This window comes from Portunus trituberculatus, chromosome 50 (genome assembly GCF_017591435.1).
Source record: "Portunus trituberculatus isolate SZX2019 chromosome 50, ASM1759143v1, whole genome shotgun sequence".
Classification (NCBI taxonomy): Eukaryota; Metazoa; Arthropoda; class Malacostraca; order Decapoda; family Portunidae; genus Portunus; species Portunus trituberculatus.
This window is the reverse complement of record NC_059304.1, coordinates 10266393-10275185: the sequence shown is the minus strand read 5'-3', so window position 1 is coordinate 10275185 and position 8793 is coordinate 10266393. Positions and strand designations below refer to the sequence as shown.

Below are 8793 nucleotides of genomic sequence, written 5' to 3'. Positions count from 1 at the left end.
GAGAGAGAGAGAGAGAGAGAGAGAGAAAAGTGTTGTTATTGCTTCTGTAAAGTACTGGACGTTAAGAGAGGAATGCTGTGGGTGGAATTTTTATGGCAATCCAGTGGCGTGTGTCGGAGAATAATGGTGCAAGCAGTGATAATGAAGTGGAGGATAAGTGGAGGAGTGGCTGGTTGGTGTCTGTGCGGTGACTGATTGGCGGGGGGCATTAGCGAAGTGATGAGCTGTGCGTTAGTGTTGATGGGTGTTGATGTGTGTGGGTGTTTGTGTGTGTTTGTGGGTGTTTGTGTGAGTGTGAGGTGGAAAAAAATAGTGGTGATATTAATTTGACACGTTTACGATGTCGCGTCCTGTGTTAAAGCTACCCCACTTGTTCGTGAGGTTGGTAAGTGGTTGAGTTATGGTGAAACGAAACTACAAAGAGGTCATATGGCGCCGGTTGGTTCAAGTGTGTTGGCGTGTCCAAGACCTTATGGAAATCTGGTAATAGTGTGAAGGGTGAAAATTTATGTAGGAAAAAATACATAACAACGTGAACGAATATTAAGAAAAGTCAGTGTGTAAAATCTATAAGAAACTAAAAAAAAAAATCCTGACATATCTACAATGATTTCAAAGTTTTTTTCAAAGACGGGTACAATTTTTTTCCTCATCACACTCATCAGACACAACAGACTGCCAACTTAAATATCGTATCAAAGTGAGTGTCATGTCAATAAATCAAGAGAAACTAATGAAACATATTAACTCCTTTCCACTGAGGGTTCCACAAAGACGAAAAAATGAGAATATCACAGGTAGAAATAGCAACCGGGCACTTATATTGTAACTTTATCAGACCACAATTTCGGCCAAATATACCTTAGAACCTATTGGAATGCCAGAAAGCTGATGATCCCTTTGTTCTTCCATAGCTGCTTGACACTAACATCACAAAGACAAGGAATGTGACGGGTTTAAGTAGAAACCAGACATACATTTCTTTCACCAACTCCAATTTGAACCAAAAGCACCTTAGGACCAATAACTCTGGGGGGAAGACTGATGAGTAACTGAACCCTTTGCTCTTTCACATTCTTCCCCCGTACCAATGCGAGCACCAAGTACCGTACAAAAACGTGCCTTACCTGCCGTGACTCCAGAAAGGCATGCAGGAAGTCCTATGATCCAGTTTCTCCAGCTGTGCAGAGACGCGTGGAGAGAACCTGCAAGGGAGAGAAAGGAGATCGTGAGTCCAGGGCGTCGGTGGAGAACTTGAAAATCGAAAAAGGATAGAAAAACTACAGCTCCACATTTGGTGAGTTAATATCTTAGTGAAAGTGAGGCACGTTAATGGTGAATGCAGAGGAAGGAAGGAGAAGAAAGTGTTGGGTTTTGGACTGGAACGGAAGAGGTTTATGAGAAGAACGAATTGCCAGTAAGTTGGAATGCGCCATATTTGTAAAAGGGCGAAGTGAAAAAAAAGGGGAAGTGTTTTGGAATTGCAGCCTTTTGCCTTCATCTGATACGCCTTAAATTTGAGATAAGTCCAGGAGCTGCATAATAATAACCATACGCCCAAATGATAATGTCGAGGAGGACGCGGTGATGGCAGCATTGTGAGTGTGTGGTGTAATCTAAATACCTGCAATCGTAAAATTTATACTCAGATAAACCGTAAATTTTCTGACGCAGCATTACTTTCACAACGCACAAAGAAAACGGAATTTGGATTGCTGGAAGACAAGACTGGCATTTTGGTTTCTCCTACTTCCCTCCCGCACACTTTCCCCCCCCCCACTTAAGTAACTAAGTCTTATTCATTCTTAGTAGTGACAGAAACACGGATGCTACAACTAAAGAGGGCAGAGGAGTTTCCAGGAGTCACGAGCCCTTCAAAGAAAACGGGAAGTGGAGAAAGTCACAAAGGTTGTCGCTGGAAGGGAAAATAGAGGCGACGGCGGGGAAAGACAAAGCACTTGGGGGAAAGGACACACACACACACACACACACACACACACACACACACACACACACACACACACACACACACACACACACACACGAAAACAAAAGAAGCCGACCAGACAGGCGAATATAAACGATTCATAGAAGAACTCAACACAGTCTCTCCCGTGGCCTCGCCCTTCCCTCCCCAGAGAGAAGACCCATCCAAGCCAGGCCAGTAGGGGTTAGGAGGGGAAGGGGTTCTAAAACACAAGATCTTCCCAGGCTCCTACAACACCCCCGCTCCCTCGCCAGCCCAGCCCACACAAAACATTAACATAGTCATGGGCAAGGATCATTACTCTCTCTCTCTCTCTCTCTCTCTCTCTCTCTCTCTCTCTCTCTCTCTCTCTCTGAACCATCACGACTACTACTACTACTAATCGTAAAATCATAAAGTGACACGGACATAGCTTGGTTAACTCGCAATAGTTGTCATTTGTCCCTAAGCAGCCTCGTAAATACTTGGTTTGGTCGCCCCGTTAAGACTCACGAAGGCGACAATCAGACCACAGGCACACTGGCGGCGGCGGAGGCGGCGGCGGCGTCACACCAACAAATCAGCGACAAATGGCAGAGCGGTGGACCTGCAAATTAGCGCGGCAGTAAGCCCTCCATTGCCCACCTGTGACATATGGCACTCGTAAACTCAAACACACACCTGCCCATTAGAAAGATAATCAAACGAATATACCCATTACTAAAAAGGAAGATTGTTATATGTCCTCTATTTCTGACACTCTCTCACACTCACTCACACACACACACGCACTCGTATACACGGAAACTGGCCGTATCATTCGTTCACTCTCCAAGGTAATGAAAGGTATGTACACTATTAGAAAAAAAAAAGCATACTTCTTTCTCTCATACAGATTTACTCTCTCTCTCTCTCTCTCTCTCTCTCTCTCTCTCTCTCTCTCTCTCTCTCTCTCACGCAGGAACCACCTAGAACTATAATTTTCTCACTTTTCGTGCCGCTCACTCTTAAAAATAATAAAACACCACTAAAATCACTATTAAAAAAGAAAAAACTGGGTTATATCTCCTTTATCACACACACACACACACACACACACACACACACACACACACACACACACACACACACACACACACACATGCAGAAACTGACTATCATTCTCTCAACTCTTTCTCTCTCTCATATCCCCAGCAATTCAAACCACCCTCTCTTAAATGGGGAAGCCGCAGCACAGACCAGCCAATAATGGTGGTGGTGGTGGTGGTGGTGGTCCAGCCAACTCACATTGTCTCCACGCAAAGCCAAGGAAAAGAAGAAAAAATAGAGGAGGGAAAATGGATTGCAGGAAAAGTAAAAAGTTGCAATCTATTTCGTGAATATTCCAGGAAGGGAGTAACTGAACGCTCCTGCCCGTGACGAGGCATGGGAAGGGGTGGAAGGGGAGGTGCTTGGGGGAGGGGGGAAGGGAGGGGAAGGAAGGGGAAGGGTTTGTAGTGGGGTGAATGGGGTAATTTGACACTGGGAGGAGAGAAGAGAGAGAGAGAGAGAGAGAGAGAGAGAGAGAGAGAGAGAGAGAGAGAGAGAGAGAGAGAGAGAGAGAGAGAGAGAGAGAGAGAGAGAGAGGTGAATAAGTTGGAAAAGTAATGAGAAGAGATGAAGAGAGAGAGAGAGAGAGAGAGAGAGAGAGAGAGAGAGAGAGAGAGAGAGAGAGAGAGAGAGAGAGAGAGAGAGAGAGAGAGAGAGAGAGAGAGAGAGGGGTCATGGGGCTAACAACATGGCGTCACTGAGTCCCACACGAGCATCCCAGGCGTCATAAAAAGTACAATGCAATCACGGTGGTGTCGCGTTCCTCATAATACTAACCACCACCAGCACCACCACCACCACCACCACCACCACTACCTCCACCGCCGCAAGCATACCCAACAACATCACCATCATCATCATTCCTCTTTTCTCTCATGTCTACTTTACTCTCTTGTCTTCTTCTACCATCATCATCATCATCACATCACTATCATCATCATCCCCTTCCCTCTCATGTCTACTTTATTCTCTTTGTCCTCTTTCTACCATCATCATCATCATCATCATCACCTGCACCATCTATTCTTATTTTTCGTCGAATTTCCTTTCTCTCTTTTTATTTTCCACTTCTTGTCTTCCCCACTTTCTCTCTTCTTTTTTACCGTTTTCTATTTTATCTCTTCAGTTGACATCTCCACTTATTCTCTATCTACTTTTCTCTACATTTATCCCTCTTCTCCCCTCGTCTTTCTCTCTTCTCACTTTTTTAATATTTTTCCTATTCTTTCACGTCTCTCTCACTTTTCCTCTATTTTCCCTCTTATCTGCTCCGATTCATTTATCTTTTTTTCACTTTTTTTTTTTTTTTACCCTAAATCTCTCTTACTTGGTCTTTCCTATTCCCTTTCCTACCTGCTGCTCCTACTGTCTACATTATCTTTTATTCTCATTTGTTATCCCTGTTTTATTCTCTCTACTTTCCCTCTTCTTTTACTTTCTTCCTCTCTCCCCTCCCTCTTTTCCTACTCTCTTTCCTCCCTATTCACCATCTACTATTTCCCTTATCTAACCCTCTTCCCCCCTTTTAGTTTGTTTTATCAGTTTCCCCTCCTTCCCCTTCCCCATATCTTTCCTCTTCCCTCAACTAACATGCTTGTGCCAGCCTTTCCCTGACCACCTCTCCCCATCACCACCACCACCACCACCACCACCACCAGAGGGCAGCAGAGTAACCTGACAACTAAGAAAAAATGGAGAGCAATGAGAACACACGGAGGGGGAGCGAAATGACTTCAATTGGCAAACAAACACATCCCCATTTGCCTGACTGTTCCTCTCGACCCGGTGAGCGCGGCGGCGAGGGGGCCAGGAAGGAGTCAGGCAGGGGAAGAAGCAGGGTGTGGGTAGGATGTGGCAGAGCGTGGTGGAGGAAAGGGAAGGAAGGGGTGGAGAGATATGAAAGGTTATGTACAGTTCTCATAATATTCATGAGATCATTTCTTTTATCGTGTTTCCTGTTGCCGTGTGTTGCGTTGTGTTGTGTTGTGTTGTGTTGTGTTGTGTACGAAGGAGTGTGCTTGCGTGGCGTCATGATGGTCAGTGAGAATCCGTCTCTTCCTGCGTGACGCTGTGACCGTTGAGATAAGACTTATATCTTTAGTGTTATGTACTTTTGCTTCCTTCTCTTCCTTTACTCTTTTTTTTTTTTTTTTTGCCTTCTTTTACTATACTAAGGAAGCAGAAAATTCTTCACTTTTACGTTTCCCTACATTCATAACACAATTATTTTCCTTAATTGTTAATCAATCATAATCACCCGTAATCAAATTCTCTCCACTGTAGTTCGCCAGCCCTGTCTCCCCTGGTCAGCTAACGCTGGTGTGTGGCGACTATAGAATGACAGGGAGGCCACGTGGCAGGTACCAGGGGGTGTTGGGGCCACGCGCCCGGGGAGCCTCGCGTCACAAGAAATTCAATTTATTTACTGGAAAACATTCAGCTTATCACCGGAAAGCATCTGTAGCCTGATCCACGCAGCTGACCAGCGGGAGGGAAGAGGAAGGGGAAGGAAGGGTGCAGGACGGAAAGGAAGGGTGAGGCGAGGGAGGAAGGAACAGAACGAAGCTGTAATAGGAAGTCGTGGAGCAGAAGTGGCAACGAGCCGGAGGGAGATGAGAGAGGGATGGGAAGACCTGCAAACTATAATATATATATATATATATATATATATATATATATATATATATATATATATATATATATATATATATATATATATATATATATATATATATATATATATATATATATATATATATATATATATATATATATATATATATATATATATATATATATATATATATATATATATATATATATATATATATATATATATATATATATATATATATATATATATATGTGTGTGTGTGTGTGTGTGTGTGTGTGTGTGTGTGTGTGTGTGTGTGTGTGTGTGTGTGTGTAATTCATTGCTATTAAGATTTCAAATATGTTCTTGTTAAGAAATATTGCATTTATGTGCACTCCGTCAAACTCGATATCCACGTCACCGCCCCCTGCGTCCAAGCAGTCAGTGTTTACGGCAGTTGTTTTCCCAATCTGCAGCTCAACTACGTGAACTTTGAGAAAAAAGAGGTTTCTGTAAAACTCAATGTCACCACCACAGTCTTCGTGGCTGGTGAGACTTGGGTACGAGGAGGGCAGGGCAGGGCGTGGGCAGTGGGCAGTGAAGGCCGGGGAGATGCGGACAGTGTGCAACGGAGCCTGAGGGGCGATGAAAGGGGAGCGGTTATATAAGTGTGGATTGGTATGGTAAGGATAAGCTTCCACAACAGCCAACTGCGGATTCATCCTGAGACTCAGGGCTCCGCGAGACTCAGGCAGCCAACAGTCAAGTCACTTTCCTCTAGTCAACGTACTTTCGATGCCCAAATTTTGAGCAAAGAATTCTTTTGAAAATTATCTTCGAGACGCTAACAATCGCTACAAATTCCATAGCCAGGAACACCTTGACCACCACGTGCAATGCAGTGACCCACACCCGTCTCGCCGCCCTTCTCTTGAGGCAGCGGAGATATTTCTTGGCGAATATGGTGGCCAATGACTTCCCGACCAGCGGCACGAAAGGCCAAATGTTGGAAGGCTTCTGGCAAGACTGGCCCGCTTCCCACAAGCCGTCCGCTGCCATGGCGCCGCTGCGCTTCCCTGGATGGCCCACCTGCAGCTGGTGGGCCTGGTAATAAACAAACCACGCGGCACTCAGGTACAGCAATCCTTTTATCATCCTGAAAACAATAATATTGAAGATTTCGTGATGCGCAAGTAACGAAATTCGCAACATCTCTGCAATAGTTCGAGTGGACCAAACACGCCTTAAAGGAAGAGGGGCAATGTGAGAGAGAAAAATAAAAATATTTTACTGACTTCCTAGAACCTTTTAGCAGGTGGAAAAATGTGTGAATCCAGTCATTCCAGTACATCAAGATTTTATGGCAAAGTATTTGCTGCTCATCATTCTTCCAGTTACAGGTTCCGTCAATAAACCATCTTCTCTTGACAGTGAAAACTAACAAATCAAAAGCAAATAAAATGCTGAAGATAATTCAATACAGCAAACCCTCACAGTGTCGTTCAAGCGGTGCTCTTCCTCTATTCCCGCGGCAGAAACTTAGCGCCTCACCGACAAGGACCAAACACGTGTCAGACTCGAAGTTACCTTGGGACGGGGGAGGACTCGAACACTGGCCCGCAAGGTGAGCAGGGACCCGCTGAACCAGTTAGGATTATTAACGATTCTATGCTCACCCCTTCCTTCCTTCCCTCTGAACTGAAGTAGCCGGCAGCCATTGTTAAAGCGGAATTTTATCCATTTAAGAATCAACGCTTATATTACAAGGTAAATTGAAACAGGTAGGAGGTAATAAGGTCAAGGGTTATATTAACTCTCTCTCTCTCTCTCTCTCTCTCTCTCTCTCTCTCTCTCTCTCTCTCTCTCTCTCTACCCGTACCCACTTAACCTACAAATGTTATCAGCGTGAGAAAGGCAAGCAGGTTCTGAGCTCGTCTTCGTGCACTGTGTGGGCGGTGGCGAGAGAGAGAGAGAGAGAGAGAGAGAGAGAGAGAGAGAGAGAGAGAGAGAGAGAGAGAGAGAGAGAGAGAGAGAGAGAGAGAGAGAGAGAGAGAGAGAGAGAGAGAGAGAGAGAGAGAGAGAGAGAAAGAGAAAGAGAGAGAGAAAGAGAGACAGACAGACAGACAGACAGACAGACAGACAGACAGACAGACAGACAGACAGACAGACAGACAGACAGACAGACAGACAGACAGACAGACACAGACACACACACACACACACACACACACACACGAGGAACGACCAGCCAGCCTGACAGTCGACCATTGCGTCAGACAACCCCGAGGCTCCTTCCACAAACTGCAAGACCCTTAAATGGGATTCTGACGACCATATATATTTTTTTACATTTTTTCCTTCTTGTCCATAGCTCTCTCTCTCTCTCTCTCTCTCTCTCTCTCTCTCTCTCTCTCTCTCTCTCTCTCTCTCGGTTCAGTCACCTATAAGTCAGGTGTTTGTTCCGTGGGTTCTGTCGTTTATAGTGACCGACTAATTGCTCGGCGGAAGCTCAGTGGCCACGTAAAGAGAGTGAGGGAAAGGGTGAGAGTGGTGAGGCTTAAGCTTTGCACTTCGTTAACAGTTAAATGATACTGATACACACATAAGATAAAGCAATTACACAGTGATACAAATTGCAAAGATGAGAAATACAACTATGAAAGACAAAAATGCATACTACTTATTGCTTGCGCTATGATATAATGAATTAGTTTGCTTGTGTGGGATAAATATTGATACTAATATACGGTTCAGTGTCACGTAGGCAGCTACTAACAACTTTTTTTGTTGTTGTAGTAGTAGTAGTAGTAGTAGTAGTAGTAGTAGTAGTAGTAGTAGTAGTAGTAGTAGTAGTAGTAGTAGTAGTAGTAGTAGTAGTAGTAGAGTGGAAGTAATAGCGATAATAGTGGTAGTAAAATAGTTTCCTTTTTTGCTTTTATAACCTGTACTCTTTTCTTTATTGGTGTTTTCTTTGTTCCTCTTTACTTCTTCGTCTGTTTTCTTTAAGTACAATCTTCAACATCACGGAGCCTAAGATTTTACGGAGAAATTTTTCGCTTCCTTCTCATTTATCGGCATTGTATTTACTTCCCTGTCTGTTTGTACGTGTGCTCAATAATTGACGGCACGTAAAACAAACAGACGG

The 8793-nt window shown here is 44.1% G+C and overlaps 1 long non-coding RNA gene across 1 annotated transcript in view; it reads right to left on the bottom strand.

Moving 5' to 3' along the window:
• Positions 1 to 1126: 1126 nt before the first annotated feature.
• The window catches only part of LOC123499798, a 38133-nt gene continuing 30466 nt past the window's right edge, over positions 1127 to 8793 (bottom strand). The window contains exon 4 of the long non-coding RNA XR_006673111.1: positions 1127 to 1205. This is a non-coding gene — a long non-coding RNA (uncharacterized LOC123499798). The remainder of the gene's footprint in view (positions 1206 to 8793) is intronic.